This window comes from Eubalaena glacialis, chromosome 4 (assembly GCF_028564815.1).
Source record: "Eubalaena glacialis isolate mEubGla1 chromosome 4, mEubGla1.1.hap2.+ XY, whole genome shotgun sequence".
Lineage (NCBI taxonomy): Eukaryota > Metazoa > Chordata > Mammalia > Artiodactyla > Balaenidae > Eubalaena > Eubalaena glacialis.
In genome coordinates, this window is record NC_083719.1 from 93,482,996 (window position 1) to 93,502,269 (window position 19,274).

Below are 19,274 nucleotides of genomic sequence, written 5' to 3' on the forward strand. Positions count from 1 at the left end.
GCCCTAGGAGACCCTGAAGGTGGCTGCTGAGAAACTGCACGTAGATTAAAATACTGCCCGGGGTGCTCCCGGCCAAGGGTGGCTCCGGGCTCCTGCCCACTAGGCTCTTCCCAGGACCACTCACCCCCCCAGAATGGCCCCACTCGGGAGGCAGAGCAGGGATTGGGGACCAGGGGCCTCTAGGACAAGATGCTCATACCTACTCCATTCGACTTAACTCACAGCTGATTCTGGCTGGTGAATCAGCTCAGACAACACACCTGCTGATCAGGAATGTGTTGGTTTGGGAAAAGGATGACATATTTGACGTCAGGCAGCCCCTGTGCTGCTGAGACCATCTCTCGGTCCACAGTTCTGAACAAGGCAAAGGGGGAAGGGCCTCATTTCCCCCGTTGACACAGAGGGACCCACTTGTTCCTGGACAGGCACAGAAGGCCCAACCCATAGGGAACACAGGTGGTGTGCGTGGAGCTGGTGACTCATCGAGAGCACTGGGGACAAAGCGCTGCACCGAGTGAGGCCCTGTGTCCCCACCCCAGCCCACAGGCCAAACGTCTGCATGTGGCCAGTCTCTCTGATCTGGGACCGGATGGACAGGACACCTCTAGGATCCAGGACACAAGCACAGGTCTTGGAGTGAGCACCGGGCTCTGGCGTTGCCGACGCTCTGATGTCCTCCCCCGACTCTCCTCTGTTCTGCTCTCCCTCCTCCATCCACACACCTCATCCCCTGCGTCCTCCCCTCTACTGTCATCTTCCATCACTGCTCCATCCTACCTCCTCCTCCCTCGGCTGCTACACTGTCCTCGGCCAGCCCCTCGCCTCCACCCTCCTACTCCTCCATTCTCCACGTTTGCCCCGCTCCCAGACCTACTCCTCCTTCCACCTCAACCACGCTTCCTTCTCCCCCCACTCCTCCTTCATGCTGTCCTCCTCCTCCTCCTCTGCCATTTACCTTTCCTGCTCCTCGTCCTTTCCCTGTCTCACCTCCTTCTCCTCCCTCCATCCTCCTGTGTCCAGCTTTCCTCCTGGAGCCATCTATTCTCTGCATCTTCCATCCATCCCCTCCTCCCCCTCCTCCTGCATCCTTTCTCTTCCCTCCTGCTCCCCTGCGCCAGGTAGCTAAGCTCTGGCCTTGGGCTCCTCACATGGACACGGGCACCTCTGGCAGCAGCCCTCTCCACCACGGAGCCAGGAGGGGGCTGCACGGGCCTGGCTGTCCTTCAGTACTGGGAGCTCAGTGTCACCTCTCCCGTGTCCCAGGAAGGATGGAGTCAACACCTGGTGGCCTCTGTCCCAAACGCGGCCAAAAGAGACGAGGTGATGCTCACCTATACGACCTCTCGCTGGTGGAGCTGAGCCTCTTCGACGGAAATGCACCCAGGGATGGGGCAGGAGAGATGGAACATGGCAGGCGAACGTCAAAGCAGGTCAGAGCCCACGAGGGCCTCCAAACACTTACAGACATGAGGCAGAGTGGGTGCTCAGCAGTGGACGGAACTGTTGGGTCGCTGCCATTCCAAGCCACAATGGGGCCTGGGTCAGAGGTCAGGGTCAGCACTGCGCCCGTAACCCTGAAGGTCAGGTGCCCAAGGGGAGGGTCCTGTCACCAGGCAGGGGAAGGTGACCAGAGACAGGTGTAGCCTGGCAGGCGCCGGGCCCTGACACCGGACCCTCAGGACCAGCCGGTCCCCAAACCCTGACCGGCCCTCACCTCTCCACTCCCCCTGCTTGTTAGCAGTGCCAGGAGGCTTCCTATGCCAACCTGAAGCCTTTGTAGTTTGAAGCCATTTCCCCATGGCAGGCCTCACCCAGCTTCTGTGAGGTTCTCTGGGTCTGATGGCCAAACTAGGGGCTAACTTGGGTACAACCTTCCCAGGGACCCTCAACCTGATGCCGATACAGCTGCTCTGGGCTGGCCTGGATGCCCTGGTCCGCAACCTTCCCCCCTCCTCCATCTCCTCCTCCACCTCCCTCCACCTCTTCCTTCCATCCACCTGCCCCGCCTGCTCCATCCCCTGGTCATTCTCCTCTTCCCCCTCCTCCATCTCCCCATCTTCCTCCATCATGTCCTCCTCATCTTCCTCCCAGCTCTGGCCTGTCCCACTCCTCCAACTCCCTTCATCTTTTCTCCTCTTCCTGCCTCTCCTCCTCCTCTTCCCCCTTGACCTCCTCCTCCTCCCTCCACCCTCCTCTGTCCATCTCTCCTCCTGGAGCCCTCTATCCTCTGCCTCTACTGCCAACCATCTTGACTTCCTCCTCCTCCTCCTCCTGCATCCTCTCCCCTTCCTCCTCCTATCCTCTACCTCCTCTGTGCCAGGTGGACAAGCTCTGACCTCCTTGGGCTCTGCATACGGACACGGGCACCTCTGGCAGCAGCCCTCCCTCCACGGAGCCAGGAGGAGGCCCCACGGGCCTGGCCCATGGTCAGTGCTGCAGGGTCCACGTCATCTTGGCGGCAGCCCAGGATTGTCTGAGTCACCCACCTGGTGGCCTCTGTCCCCAGGGAGTCTATAAGGGCTGAGGGTGCAGGTGACGCTCACCTTTATGACCTCGCGCTGCTGGAGCTGCACCTGGTCTCCACGAATGCACCAGGGGTCGGGTTGAGTTCATTGCAGCAGCGCAGTCGGGTGAGCGTCAGAGCAGGTCAGAGACAGGAGGGTCTCCAACTGCCTATGGATACGAAGCAGACTGGGTGCTGGGCAGTGGGCGGAACTGTGGGGTCACTGCCATTCCAACCCACTCTGGGGCCCAGGTCAGAAGTCAGGGTTGGCACTGAGCTTATAACCCCGAAGGTCACCATCCCAATTGTAGGGCCCTGTCACCAGCTAGGGAACATTAACCAAGGCAGGTTTGGCCTGCAGGTCCTGAACTTCTGGGTAGTGGACTTACTAATTAAAACACAACTTCTTAACCATTTTTTTTGCACTAAATTATACCACTAATTGAAATGTTGTAAGGAATAGCTGGTTTATGAAATGTGATTAAGAGTGACAGATGCTTAGAATTTAGATAAAAAAGGTCAGGTTTTTAATTTATCACAGAATACTAATTTATAAAGTCCTCCTGTTGTCTCCTGGGTTTTCTTTATTTTAGGACACAACAATGTTATTGTTTTAGAGGAGAGGTCTCTGGCGTGGTAGCAGTGATGGGAGATTAGGCAGAAGTCTCACCTGATGATATAATGCTTTCCTTTATTCTGACAGTCTTATCTTGAATGGGAAAGGGACAATATGTTCACTCCTTAATTATAAGGTTTTTTTTTCCCCTGAAAAAAAAAGGGGAAACATTAAGGTTTCAGATGGTAATTGTTCTTTGATTCTGGACATGAGTCTTTGGAGAAATTCTCTTTGGCAAGTGCAGTTCACTAACACGCAGTGGAAATGGCCATCAAAAGCTTTCATAAAGAAGCTAATAGTATAGAGTAATAACTACTTTGCCAGGGCGCTGGGGGAATTAATCAGAGAGGTTCTGTAGAGTGGTTTGGAGATGAAAAGTGCAATATAAATGCTAAGTAGCCGCATATTTTTCTGGGAAGAGGTGCAGCAAATGTAATCAGGGATCTGCTCAAGCTGAGCAGCCGGATGGCCACCTCCACGCTTACAGTTAATGTGGATAGAATCCTCTGCAAAACTTCCAGCAGGGCATCTCTTTTTTCCCTCCTACCACAATAGAAACCATTTCCACAAAACTTAGGGCGACTCAAGCCTCTGAAAGCTTTTGCAGAGTCGTGAAGAAAAAACCAGCACATGATACCTACATAGTAGGTGCTCAGTGAATATTTGTTGATTTTATTTTATCTTACCATTGCTTTTTAGGACCCCCGTATTCGTGTGCTTTTAAATACCCCTAAGATGATATTAGCACTAGATGGCGCTATGTCACCATAGAAGACAGGCCCCAGGGTTGGTGGTGGCAGGGGTGGGATCTCTAATTTTGTAATTAGCTAAGAATGTAGTTAAGCAGAGGTTTAGTTTAAGTCATTGATAAGAAATCCTGACCTTTTTATTTTGGAGGAGATGGGGTGGCCAGAGACCTACTGTATTATTTTACCTCTGCATAAAGCAAATTCAATTTGATTTGATTCTCACTTTGAGGGATGGAATGCCAGGCTGCGGCCGGCTCTGTTTCACTGTGTGTGTGGTGTTGGTAATGGGCTATGACAGCATCCCCCCTGCTGCTAGCTGACTCTGTGTCACATGAGCAGTCAGAAGGTGACTGGAGATTTGGAGAAATGGAGGTGCACGATTGATTCTCACAATGAGAATGTGCTTTCTAGTCTTTCCTTCTCTGAAAGCTAATGACTATTTAATTTTCATTAGAATAAAAGTATTGGTTTTTGTCATAGTCCTTGGAAATTCCCATAATGGGCTAAAATGTTACTTTGCCCTTTAAAAAACAGTTTGTAATGATTCAGACTGTTAATATGATTTGAACAGTTAAGCCTTAAGGTACTAAGAGCAAAATGCTAGCAGAAGAGATTACTGGCTTCCACAATAAACAGAATTATTTTTGTGGGAACAGAGACTATTCTTAGAGCTTCCCATCGTTTACAGGTGTTGTGAGGAGATGTGTTTTAATTTGTTAATTATGTTATGTTCAGTTTGGTGTTTAAAATATTCAAAAGGAGTTAAATCCTTTAAAGAACCTAGAGGACAAAGGAAATGAGTTCTTCACCAGAATAAAGGCCTCTGAATGATTGTATTACTATGGGATGCATAGTTGTATATATATTTATGCCTTATTGAGGCAATCTGGGGCTACTCAGAAAAGAAATTGGGGAGGAGAAATTCTAGAAAGGAAGCCAGAGAAGCTATTGAAGAGGCTAGAAGTAGCTTGATGTAAGAGAAAGGAAGAGGTTTAGGTATGTGTTAACACCACAGTTCTTAACCTGTGTGCTGGGACACCCCAGGGAACTGAGCACACTCACAGGGGTGCCCTGGCACGCTGTGATGACCTAGATGGGTGGGATGGCGGGGAGAGAGGTCCAAGAGGGAGGGGATATATGTATACATAGAGCTGATTCATTTCACTGTACAGCAGAAACTAACACAAGATTGTAAAGCAATTATACTCTAATAAAAAATTTAAAAAATATTGAGTGAAAAATGTAAAAATAGAAAAAAAAAGTTAAGTATACAGTTCAGTGGCAAAAAAAATAAAGAAAAAAAAGAAGTATCTGTGGTTGTTCGCTTAAAACTTGAGACCTCTCTGAAGCAAACCTCACAGAGATTAAGTACCAGGCCCTCTTTAGTGAGGGTTGGGATCATTATGAATAAATGAGGGAAGGAGGTCAGCTCAACTTGGTTGTTTCAAAGTAGAAAGATTCCATGTTGACTCAGTGTATCAGTTTTCTACACTGCATAACAAGTTACCACAAACTCAGTGGCTTAAAATAACACACATGTATTATCTCACAGTTACTGTGGGTGAGGAAGCTGTGCACAGGTTAGCTGGGCCCTCCGCTCAGGCCCTCACAAGGCTGCAGTCAGGGTGTTGGCCAGCCTGTACTCTCAGCTTGAGGCTTGACTGGGAAGAATCTGCTCCAAACTCATTCAAGTTGTTGGTAGAATTCATTTCGTGTGGCTGAATGACTGAAGACCCCTGCTTCTTAGTGGCTTCTGCCTGGAGGCCCTCTTGGGTTCCAGAGACCACCTGCAGTTATCAGCCATGTGACTTTCTTCATAGCTGGTTTCCAACGTGACTGCTTGCTTCTTTGAGGCCAGCAAGAGAATCTCTCTGTTTGCTAAGATGGAATCATATAACATGATCATGGGAGTGACAGCCCGTCACCTTTGCTATACATAATAGGTTAGGAGCAAGTCATCGGTCTTACACTCAAGAGGAAGAGATTTCACAAAGGCATTAACATCAGAAAGTGGGAATTACTAAGATCTGCCTGCTGTATCAGGTAGCAGAAATGGAGCACTCTTTATTTTCCATAAGAGTCCTGACTCCTGTTTGCCACCTCAGCTATATTTTAGACTAACTCTCTTTTCGTCACCTATAATCTCCACCAAGCGCTATGGAGTTTACTGAAAAGCCACTCAACTGTGCTCCTGGTGTGACCTCAGAGCAATGAAGCAATGAAGCAATGAAACCCTTCAGCCTGAGCTGTTCTCTGTAGCCCTCTGAGGGGCTACAGTTGCCAGCCCCCTTATCTGATGGAGTTGGTGTTGCTTTAGGCTTTTTGCTGCAGAAGCTCTGCGTTTGCTAAAAAATAAAGATTCGAAAATACATTCCCCTCCGTGAGTATTAGGCTTAATTATTTTATGTTTATTTTTTGGAAGTTTTGTTGTTACATTTGTGATCTAATGAATTATTACCTTTGAATCAATAATAACATGTTATGTCTAGCAAAGAATGTTTAGATATATCTAGATTATGGGACCTAATACATCACATACATTTTCTTATCATAAATATAAAAAATTACCTATGAGAAACTTTATAGTTTAACCCTTATCTAATCTAATTTGAATTTCTTATCTAATTTGAATTTCTAGTCTATTTAGTGCTAACATAGGGAGTGGGGTGATGCTCTCTTTGTATCAAAGATAGATTGCAGTAATATAAGTGGTGAACAGCAGGGAGGAGTTATCATGTAGCTACACTGGATCACTCATGACTAGACACTAAATCTTCTGCACCCTCTCTCTTTCCTTGCTCTTAGATTGTCTCAGGAGGATCATCCATGAAACAGACTTCAGTCCTTGGAAAAGTGGTGGAGGGGCAGGTGGTTTTGTTCTCACTGACTTACGTTTGGACAAAAATGTGACTCTATTATGCAGGGAGATATTAAATGCATATTAAATAACTATATTTTACTTAATTTGACCATAAACTTTCACTGAAATACAGTGAGCATTTTATTAAATATTGGTAACCAGCATCTTAAAAAAAAATAAGGATAGAGGTTGCCATTCTGGCATTAGAGAAAGAGAATCCAAGATTGCTTTCTCACATTAATCTCTCTAAAATCATTCCATCACCTGATAAATTCTACTAATTGTAAAACTGAATTATAAAAAGAAAAGAAAAACACAAAATACTGACTTAAGGAAATTAATCTATCATTTTTACAGTGAATATATATAGTTTCAGTAATAAGAACAATTAAATGTTATTAATAAAGAAATTAACCTACCAAAAGATGTGTGCAAGCTATTTAGAAGTAGGAAAAAAGTCATTTTTTGAGGTATTATGAAGTAAAATTTCATTGGGGAAGAATACTGGAATGTTTTTCTCAAGACTCATGAGAATCATAAATCCATGGAAACTGAGGAGTCTCATTTTGCTTTGGTAAAAAAGAACTGTGAAGCTTTGCCTAGGGGTATGAATCTGCATTTATAGAAAGCTATAAAAATTTCATTCTGTTTTTTATCATCTCACCTTTCCATGGATTTCATTGTAATGTGAGTGAAATCTGTACCCATGGAAAGCCTATGATAGGCAGTTACCCAACAATATAGTCAGGATTCAACTATTCTAATAAGTAGATGAGCATTTAAAAAATATTTGTCAAGCACTGCTAATGTCTTCCGTGCTATATAGAAAACACATGGTTTTTCTCCATGGCCTCATAATTCAAGGTATATCATGGCATCTATCCCACCTTTGATTGTCAAAATACAGTATTGTACACACGCGCACATTTTCTTTAGAGGAGTGTTCGCTTTAAATCTCTGAAGGTTTTGTGGCTTGATGTAGACTTTATAGGTAAGAACAAATTCATACAGCCTTTTTAGGGTAGAGATTTCCCATATGCAGGCTGGGGGTGCTTCGTGAAGCAGGTTAGTGGCTGTCTGAGAGAAGAGTGGGGTTTAATGAGAGGAAGACAAATGGCTGCTCCAATGCGGGGACCCACATTGAGAAGGTACTGCATCCAGAAGAGCTGTGAGACCTATAGCAGTGGTTCTCCAATTTAAGCCTCCATCAGAATCATGTGGAGGGCTTGTTAAAGCAAAGATTGCTACCCCACCCCCAGTTGCTGTTTAAGTAGGTCTGGCTGTGGGGTCTGAGATTTGGCATCTCTGATGAGGTCCCAGATGATGCTCAGCTGTTTTGAGAATCACATTTTGAGAAGCATTGACCTGGAAGGTCAAAGCACTACCTGGTTTGATTAGGAACTGGCTGCTTGCAGGGAAAATAGGAGGTGAGGAAAGCTGGAAGAAACACCTAAAATGAGAGTGAGGATCCTGGGACTTGATATGAAATACTTTCTTAAGGAGCCCATGGTTGACAGTGACCTTGGAGACAGTCACTCCCTTCACTCCCTCCCATTTCATACTGGCAAGAAGGCAAGTAATTGCTCACATGGGGAAGTAGTTCTCACTGTAATTAGGGCCACAGGCTTTGGAATCCGCGGAGACATGAGTCTGAATTCCTGCTCCACCTCGCAGTGCCAGAGTAAGCCATTTAACCTCTTTAAAGACGCAGAGTAGGTTCTCAAAAACAACAGTGTGGTAGACATTCATCCTTCCAAAGCAGAGGGAACCCCAGCGAACGTAACTGCAACCTGTCTTCCCTCTGTCCACCCCTGGAACCAGGGCAGGGCTCACATAACCTGGCTTGGCCATATGCGGGGGGCAGGACTCTTAGGTTTTCAGCTGGGGCTCTTTAAAAAGAGATGGATTAACAAGAGGCAAACAGTCGACTAACGTGTGCAGCGCGTATCTTTTATAAAGAGTAACTCAGATGGTGGCTTAGAATTCTGGCTTACACAGAGTCTTCAACAAAGAACAGTACATTTGCGGAGAAGTGACAAGACAGAGGAACAGAGGAAAGTGATTTTAGGCTTCCAAGAGCTAAAACTGTGCGAAGGGCTGCAAACAGTGGGAAGGTAAATATCTGGGAGGGAACTAACGAGTAAGGTTTGTTGGCAGGTTACTCTGGTGGGGTCTCTGGGCTGATAGATTTTATCTCCAGTAAAAGCAGAATTTATATCCTGCTTTTAGGCAGAAAAGGGGGAGGACAGAGCGAGCTTGTCTTGCATTTGCTGCTGCTCAACCGCCTTCAGCTTTAAATATTTTTTTTTTATATCAAAGAGGTATATTTTGGGGTGGCATATTCTGGTTTCCTTGAGCCACACAGATGTTCTACTAGGAGCGACGGGATAGAATCAATAGGGGAGACAAAAATGAAGGGATGGTTAGAATCTCTTGGTGGTCACAGCCCCATCAGTGTCTGTCTGCAGTGGTGGCAGCATCCAGTGGTGGTGGCATTGTATCTACTGCCAAAATTGCACAGTGCCTTCACCTCCTTGACTCCTGTACCTACTTTCCTTCCCTCTCCTGGGGCTCCTCTTTTCCCCAGGTTTGGGAGGAAGAATGGAGGAAGGGGCACACGTCTTCTATATGAGAGGGCTGTGTTTCCTCCTTGGCTGTCCATGTCCTCTGTATGGCTGGCATCAAATGACAATGCATTTATTGCCCAGTGGGCAGCCCTCTGGCCTCACAGCTTAAGCCTGGCTAACTTCCATGGTATCCATTTGGCCCAGAGCAGGTACACCTATAGGTGGGAAGGCAGACCACTACAAGGCTGCCCCTTTCCTCAGCCAGCCTCTTCCCACAACTAATTCCTTGTATTCTCTGCTCAAAAGGGCACAGAGGCAGATCAAGGAGTCCACTATAGGTAGAGTCCACCTGGGGGATGGATGTCAGGTGCCCTTTTGTAGCCACTGCTAATTTCTTAAATCCCATATCATTTGGATTTGGGGTAAGAGAATAGCCTCGTCCTCAGAGGGGAGTGGAGAAGCCACAGGACTTTCATCTTATGCCAGTATTTCTTTTCTTTTATTTCATGTTTTAAAGCCCCTTATTTATGTTATGTATGTATGTATTTTTTATTGAGGTAATATTGGTTTATAATATTATATAAGTTTCAACTGTACAACATTATATTTTGGCCTCTGTATACACCACAGTTTGCTCACGACCAAAAGTTTAGTTTCCATCCATTAACATACAGTCGACCCCCTTTACTCTCTCCTCCCTCCACCCTCCTTCCTATCTGGTAACCACTACTCTGTTTTCTGTATCTGTGTGTTCATTTTGTTTATTAATTAATTAATTATTATTCCACAAGTGAGTGAAATCATACGGTATTTGTCTTTCTCTGTCTGGCTTATTTCACTTAGCATAATACCCTTAAGGTCCATCCATGTTGTCACAAATGGCAAGATTCATCTTTTTAAATTTATACCAATATTGGGTTTTTTTTTTTCAGGCTGCACTACGCGGCTTGTGGGATCTTAGTTCCCTGATCGAACCCGGGTATTGGAAGTTCGGAGTCCTAACCACTGGACCACCAGGGAATTCCTGATGCCAGTATTTCTTAATGGGAGCACTATTGCTATTTTGGGTGGGAAAATTCTATGCTGTGCAGGGCTCTCCCTTACACTGCAGGATCTTTAACATCCTTGGATCCTGCCTATTGAATGCCAATAACACTTCCCAGAATGCCTCCTCACATTTCCAACCTCCACTTGGTTGGAGAACCATTGCTAGGCCAGCAGCTCAGTAACCCGTAGGAATTCTAGAATTTCTAATCTATTACTTACGCAGGCTGGTGGGAGTAGCAGGTAATAGCTGCATGACTGATAAGTTCTGCAGAAACATGCCTGGCAGTTCACTTCAGAATGTCGGGGTTCTTAGCACCTGTTATCCTCAGCTTTGGGCTTTCATTGAAATTCTGAGACAAGAGAGGAAGAGGCACTATCCTTTTACAGGATGATAGCAGCATGTCTCCTAATCACAGTATAAGATGCGTTATATCTGGGGTTTCTTTAACACAGCTTGTCCCCTCCTGGTATGTAGGTTTCAGTCAGTCTCAATCAGAAAAACTGACCCTTTCCTATCTCCTTCTTCTGAATTCTTATGGAGGACCCTCAGTCTTTGGGACAGTATCGCTCTTATTGATCTTCTATAAATGTAAATCTTATCAGAATCCTAACAAATTATTTGTGATGTCTGTAATTTCAGGATCTTAAAAGTAAAACTAATGCTTTGTATTTGGTTGAACCATGAAATGGCCGTTCTTGTAGGTTGAAAATGATTGAATGTTGATGATTTTGTGTAATTCTGTTAGTGGACTGCATACCGAGTTTGAATGCTACCATAAAGCTTTAGCATAGAGCAGTAGTGACTGTGACAGCAATTGAGACATTATGTTATTTACAAGAGGGGCAGACAGATTTTATCCCTGTTTACCGCGAGTCCGTCTTATCTGAAGAACATGGGGGATAGGAAGGGAGCTAATCTCTTAGGTTTGCATTATGTTCTGCAGTTACAGAATGTTTTCACATGCATGATCTCACTTGTTCAAATCTATTCTCTAATTAGGCTAAATACTTAAAATGTTCAAATAATAAGGAAATACCTTGTTAAGGGTTCTGGGATATTATATAGTTTTTGGCTTTATGACTTTTGAGGCAGGTCTTCATAGGGGAGTTGAAATTTTAGTGTTGGCTTGAAGATGAAAGAGACAGTCTTTTGTGAGGAATAATAGAGAGAAATTAGTTAATAATAATTTAAAATCCTCAGACCTATTTGTCAATATCTATAAACCAGGAGATATCCCTCCTTATTCTAGTAATGCCAACCAATGGAATTCCATTGATGTGGATTTTTCAAGGAAAATCAAGCTCTTTCATAAAGTGAATTAAAACTTCGTGTCCATTGCATGTCCGTCCATGTCCTTCCACATCCATGTGGATTTGGAGAATGTGCCATAGTGAGTTGCACCCTTTGAATTTGAATGCTATGTAATATGTTCGTTGTGATTGTTTTAGCTCTCTCTTTCTTCTTGCAGAGAGGAAGGCATGAGAATCCTGATGCTGTGTCCTTTATTAGCCTCATCCTGGAAGAAGCCGTGATGTCAGGTTGATCATATGAATCCTTTCTATTTGCCCTCGGTAATCATTTTTGCTGACCCTCCTTCTTGAATCTCCCAGAGGCGCAGTCTGAAATCTCTGCAACTCTGCTTCAGCCTCACTTCCGCTCTTGTCTCTCAACAGATGACCCCTAGAAGTCCTGGAAAATGCTGGGGGAAAGAGGTCAAGAGATGTTGGGCTAGTCTCAGCCAGACATTTATATTTATAACAACTTAAACAAAAGTATTACGTTTAATTATATACCCCTTGGTATACATCTGTCCTTTGGATGTGACATGAGATAATTAATGTGTAAATACCAATTAGAGTGCTTGGCACGGAACAAGCAGTTAATAACTGTCGGTTTTTATCTGTCTGTCTTTAACTAATAACCTTCGACCAGCAAAGATGGTTTAGGAAAATATTAGGTAACTCAGTTTCAGCCATTATGATGTTGTAATGAGTTATGCTGACCTGATGTCCTTGCTTTATTTGGTGGCTCAGATAATATAGCCAAAATATGAATGTGAGAATGCTTTAAACCAAAGATAATACCTCAAATGACAAGCCTGTTGTCAAGGTGCTTGGATGGAAGTGACCATTTGCAGCTATACCTTAGCTTGGGTTACTGTTCATAATATAGGCCATATGACATGATCTCAATATTAGAGGCAAGGATGCATCTTGATGAAGCTCCTTACCAACCTGCAAATGTTCGCAGCTTCTCAAAGCTGTTGTCTCAGTTTCACTGCTGCTGCAGTTGCTACTATTTACTTGGACTTATTGGTGATGTTCTTCTGAAATCCAAGAAATAACTTTTGAGAGGCTTCCAACTTGGCTTAATATGATGCATGCCCTATGGTGCATGCTGGGGCCTTTTTCAATGAAAGGGTTCTAGTGGCACTGACTCAGCAGCAAAGACTGACTTTTGTGGTAAAAATCAGCTAATATTTGTTTAGTGCTTTGTGGGTTACAGATTACTTCTCATATATTGCTTCATTTATCCTTACATTAACTCCATGTATTTTTATCTATCTTTTATCTACAAAGTTGAACACTACTGTTTGAAGACATTATTTATTTTCCCTTCAAATGAAATGGGCATTTCTGGCTTTTAAGTGAATCTATGTGGTGGCTAGTTCAAAGTTAAATGGCTAAGCTTCCCCCTTTAAACATCCAACTCCTTAGACAATACTTTAGGAGGTACAACTGCATGTAGTCAGGATGGTTGTAATGGTATGAATGCTTTATGCAGTGATACTTTGTGCTTTGAATCAGTTTCTTACAACAAGCTGTTCTGTTGCCCCCTTGGAATGATGAAACTTCTTCATAAACATTATATTAAACATAGAATGTTTTAGCAACATCAACTCTGATATTATTGTAATCTCAAGGCAGGAATGGTGATTTTTGATAAACAACTCTGGGGAAGGGCCTTGTCAAAAATTATAGCAGAATCACTTGTTTAGTATTGTTTTTTTAATATCCTTTTTAGTCCCTGCCAAGAAGAGTGGGCACCTCTTAAATATTTGCTGAAATGAATGAGGGAATGAATTATGGGAGGCATCATTATAGATTAATTGGTATTCCACATTTAAAATTGAGAGTCCTGTGTCCTGTGCATTGACTACACTGGACCATTGACCAATTCCTGGATGTTACCAGAACCTTCTTGTCCCCTATGCCATTGGTGACTCCATTTCTTCCATCTTGATTTCCCTTTCCATCTCTATCAAAATTCTACCCATCCGTTGGCCTGCATCAAATGCCATTTTCTCCCTGAAGCCTTCTTGGCTTTTTGTATCACCACAGATGGAAATAACTAACTCAAATGGTTCTCATAGCACATTGCTTATGTTTCTTTAGGTCCTTAGCATATTTTTCTTGTGTACCAGTAAAACGTATACATATACATAACATCTTTCTTTTTAGAATTTAAGTTCTCTGAGAACTTTGTTGCTGTGTTTATCTTTGTACCTCAGACACACACACACACACACACACACACACACACACACATTTTAGCATAGTGTCAGTACTCTAGTTTCTCAATCTTTTTTTGTTGAACAAATAAAGTTTACAGGGAATTAACTTTTCTTTCTATATTGTAATACCTATAACTTCCCCATCCTTCGTGAAAATTTTCAACAAAGATCCTGACAAATTAGAAAAAACATTAAGATTTGATTTTCACTGAAATTTTAAGGCCACTCGTTGAAATATAAATGGACAGTACAATGGGTTAGGCTCTGGAAGAATTAAAATTTTAAAAGATAATGAGCAAATAAAGCTATTTTGATTAGTTGGGGATGAACAAAATCACCGTAAAAACCACTGATATTTAGTCAAGAAACGTGGGGAGATAATGCAGCCTTTTTCTTCTGACAAGAGTGAAATGTTTATTACAATTTTTTTTCTAGTTTAGAATTCAGCATGTGGTTCTCAAATAGTCTCCAAATCATTTATTTAACTCACAAACTCAAAGCAGCAACAACAGAAACAACCCTAGAATATTATTTCTAGTTCAGGTAATAGAAGGAACTAAAACTAACAGGGACTTGGCCTGGGGTGGGCCTGGAGCTGAAGCCTCAAAGAAGCTGAAGCAAAGGTGTGGAAGGCTGCAGTTATTTATCTTTTACTGTTATTCCAGGCAGTTGCCAATTTGAGTTGATTATTTATAGGTGAATCAACCAATTCCCTGAGTGGAGGCTCAAGCAGTGAGGTTGGGATGAAATAGGCATAACACTGCAGATTTCCTAGCGCCATGGGGAGGAACTGCAATACTCCCCCCAACTCCCCTCCTTGTTCTTCCTTTTAATACAATTTTCCCAGAGGGGTTTGCAAAACATTTATTCACTTTAAAAGGTGTTATGGTAAATTCCCTAGGGGAAGCTTCCTTCCCGGCAGAGACAAGTATTCCAGCCTGCAGACATCTGGGTTACTGACTTGGAAACCAAGTAAGTGAGGATGAATGAATGGACGAGAGTAAAGAGGCTGCACAGAAAGGGAATCCCTTCCCACTGCATCTTTCAGGCTGGAGGACATTAGGATGCAAGCAGAGGCAGCCCCTGGGTTTGGGTTGCCAGTTGGGGGCTGGGGGTGCTTCTCCGTCCTAGCCCCAGTGGATTAATCATACGGCTTCAAAGATTTGGGCTCTTTTGCCCCCTTGCTGTGAATTTCCCTGTCCCTCAAAAACACCCAAGACTTGTTAGGGAGATTCTCTCCGACTGCTTGATTTTATTTTCTTTAAAAAATTTATTCTTAATCTGTCCTTTTCCAAAAGAAAAATCAGCTTTTTTAATGGGCATTTTAGCATTATGGTAAAACCAAAAGGGAAGAGTTCTTACTTCTCTCTTATAGAGAAGGAATGTGGGGATTTAAAGCTTAAAGTCTTAGGTTAATCGGTTTTCTTCCCATTTGACGGAAAAGCAGCCAAACTGAATGGATTTTGAAATTTTATGGAGCAAAGGCTAAGTAAGCCTGCAGCCCAAGGTATGGTTATAAATGAGCTCTTTGGATACTGTTTATGCCTTTGGGTTGTATGTGGCTGGATGTGTGTGTGGTGTGTACAGTGGTGGTTCCATTGTGTGTAAGTGGTATAATCCCTTTCTGAGGATACCTGACAGGAAGCTTACGATAATACTCTGCTTTTAGAATGGCAATCAGCATGAGGCCCAGCTGTTGAAGGTGACACTAATATTTTTCCTATAGGGCAGACAATACCCTAGGAAACATCACAGAGAGAAGTTTCTACAGCTCTACTTGTTCAGAATGAGTGGGGCTGGAAAGATAGATCTTCCATCCACTGTCTTTTAACGCTGCCTGCCTGGGAAGTTTGTCTCTTGAAAGCTCAGTCATTTTTCCAAGCTCTGATGGGATGAAGGCCAAAGCAAAATGAGCCTTGGTCTGAGTAGCTGCCTTTAGCACTTTGGATAATTAACTGTTCACGGATCAATGAGATCATTTTCTGTCAGAAAAACCCCAACGTTTAGAAGAGTTGACTGAAATGAGCAGGGCACAATAGCTTAATGTTTAGTGGAATTCTCCAAGTCTCTAATAACCATCTGTACAAGTAATCTTGGTTGAATTAGCAAAGCCTGCTAACAGACAATAAGTAACACCAATGGCCGGGTGTTTTGAGATGCCTTTAGCCCTTGGTCCTTTAGTGTTCGGGCTGCTTCTTGGATTAGTTATAAATTACTCGTGGGGAACTGCAATTTCATGGCTCTAATATGGACAAATTACAGTATATTACAAAATATTATTTCTTCCTCAACATTTCTATAGAGATGAAATCTGGCTAAGATGAGCATCAAGGGTCATGTAGATGGGAAACAGATGTCACGAAAAAGTAAGACATGTTCTGAAATGGTATTCAGGCGGGGGTGGCCGTATCACATAGTTCTCCAGGTAAAGGCGATGATGAGCGATAATTGCGGTTACTTCTGCATGTTTATATATACTTGTGTGTGTGTATATATGTTTGTGGGCACAAATATGAATATGTAAGCACATGTACAAACCTCATTTTTAACGTGAATGGACACCCCTACATTCTCCTTGATTCCCTTTCAGAGCTTGGATTCCATTGAAACCAGGGAACTGGAGTCCCCCCAAGTTGGTCCCACTGTAGGCATGCCTGTTTGTGGAGTAGCCAGGTCGTCTAGCATATACACTTCAAAGCGTATAGTATGTCCTCAATAGAGGTGTGATTTATTGGATTGTGAGGGAGAAGGTGGAGGTGGAGAGAAGAGAATCAGGGGAGCCGAAGGATGCGTTCTTCTGACCGGAAGTGGGCGTGCTACCCCACGGAGAGTTCAAATGCCAGAATCAGAATGTGCAGATCCAGAGACTAAAAAGTGGCTTCTAAGCAAACTGACTCCACTTGCCCACTTTGGTTTCAAGGACCCCCCACAGGAAAGTGTTTTTAGATGAATGAAGAGGTGGTCGTCTTCTCCTCTCTCTCCAACACCTCACAGTCATCTTGATGGCCATGCCCCATTTTCTCTACTGCCCTGCCACTATTTCTCCTTTCTAAGAGGAAAAGAAAGGGTGAATACATAGTACGAGTATGTCAAAAGTATTGAAAGAGACACAAGGAATGTACACTAGTGGAAAAAAAGGAGGTTTTGAGTATTGTCTAGAAGTGTCAGTGGATGAGAGTAAGTTCATCAGGTAAAGAAGAGAGGGAGGGGATTCCCACTAAGGAACTAGAATGTGCAAAGGTATGGAAAGAAAAAAGGTCAATATAATTTGTGCCTGAGTTTGAGAGATAAAATAGATAATTTTCAATATTTAGTATTAGGAAAATATATATCTTCACATCTGTCGCCTTTGTAATTTTTACAATTACGGATTATATTTTAATCAGCAAAAATAATAAAAAATAAAGATAAAAAAAAAAAAAGGGTGAATAACTTTCATTCCAAGGTGAGTACATTGTCAGTTCAATTCACAGTGCCCCCTCCCCCTTTTGGGGCTCAAATCAGCAGAGAAATGTTTTATTTAGAGCTTATTCATAATTCCTCAGAAGCTGAATGTACAATTTCACAGCATGTAAATGTTGTGTGCAGGCTGTCAGATCCCGTTATGCTGTGGCTCCCAAGGATGCTTTCAAGGTTGTGTCTGTCTGTTCTGCAGTAATAAGATTTATATCGTGGAGTGTTTTTTGTCTTATTTATATGTATTACATTGTTTATGCTGTTAAGTTGCAAAAATGGTATTTACTCTGTAGTGATTTATAATTTCTTGTCCCCTTTTAAAGCGGTCTCTGGTTTTGATGTCATGTGAGACTTTTGTTTAGGAATAAAATCACGTAGCCAAGAAGAAACAAAGATATTTACTGTATGTTTGTTTGGTTCGCCTTCATGTCCGGTTTCTTCAGCAAGCTCTTGGTTCAAAGTATGCATGGGGTAGAGATGGATGCTGAAGAAAAATGCTAATGGGAGGCCTAGTGACTGGATGAATTTCAGAAAGCTCTTTCCTGATGGAAAAAAGATTGCTCAACTCAAAATCTTTCAGGAGCCCTTTTAAACACGCTCTATCCTTCCTAAGAAATTATGTCCCACAGGTGCCTAGAAGTAGGGAGAAAACAGTGAGGCAAATGAAGCATGGATCTCCCCTCCTCACCTGCACACAAGGAGCACTTGGGGGATAGACTCCTCATGTGCTTTTTCACAGACGCAAGTGGGTCAGATCCCTCAGGGATGATCAGGAGGGGACTGGGGAAGTTTGAGAACCTATGTTCTAGGGAGCCTAGTATTTCTTAGAAATCACAAAATTTTTGTGTCAGAAATGATCACCTTGAAAACTGTTTATAAGGTAGAGAAGAGTATTTTGAGCTTCTCTGTTTAGAGGTCATTTGAAACTGTGGAAACAAATATATATGGTCTAAATATCGTGTCAACTGGAGTAAAAAATTTTCCCATTTCTTATAAATCTGGCTTAATTATAGGAAGTGAGAGCACATACTTTAGGGTCTTCAGCAGCTAAATGAGGCTTTTCAGGTTATTAAAAATAGAAAGAAATACGGTGCATCTCTTTGTAGTTACTCAGCTACAGAATTGTTTTTGCAAGAGCAAGTGGTCAATGGTTAACTTGTTAATTAGCTTTTCCCATGGATCCTTAATCTTTCTTCCTCCACTTCCTTCAAAAGCAATGAAATTAGTTGTTGGAGGAGTACATTATGAGGACGATCTTTTTTTATTATTATATTTTAAGCTTAGAGAAGGAAGGTGTCAATTTTTAATAAAAATCATATTGTATTTAACCACAGGTTTTTGCAATCTCATGACTGTGCTATCTAGAGAGTTTTCAAAGTCTTGACTTGAGTGCAGGCAGTAATTAGGAGGTATTACTAGGTTAATTAGAAGCTGCGCCTCTTAATGATTCAAAATTGTTCAGGGGAGAAAATTGCTAGAGAAGGGAGAGTTCAGGGAAAGGATTTGTCCCTAAAAGCTGTTCTCCCGTGAAGGTCGTGCTATTGTTACAGCAAGATATGCCTGTGTTCTTGTTAGGCGTGCTCATTATGCCTGCGTTGTATCAGCTGTGTTAAGTGAACAGTGATGTAGTAAAATAATTTCTACTCATTGACTAAATTAAAGCTAAAATACTAAACCAGCTTTGACCCTACATTACTGGTTACTTAGTCTCCTTGATATTCACACCTGTCCAGTACTCCTACTTCCTGGACTGGTGTCTCCTTTGCTGGATCTTCTTCCTCTGCCTGTTCTTGCTGCGAGGCTGGACCTGCACGCTCTCTGCATGGTTTAACACCACTTATGTCCTGATAACTAGAAACCACTTTCCCAGCCCAGACCTTTCTCCTGAGCTCCTGATCCACAAATATGACTGATGCCTCACTAGCCTCTCAGACTCAGTATTTCCAAATTGAATTCATATT

At 43.0% G+C, this 19,274-nt stretch overlaps 1 pseudogene; it reads left to right on the forward strand.

Moving 5' to 3' along the window:
• The first annotated feature begins 1,148 nt into the window (after positions 1–1,148).
• LOC133090548 (tigger transposable element-derived protein 1-like) overlaps positions 1,149–19,274 on the forward strand; it is a 31,125-nt pseudogene continuing 12,999 nt past the window's right edge.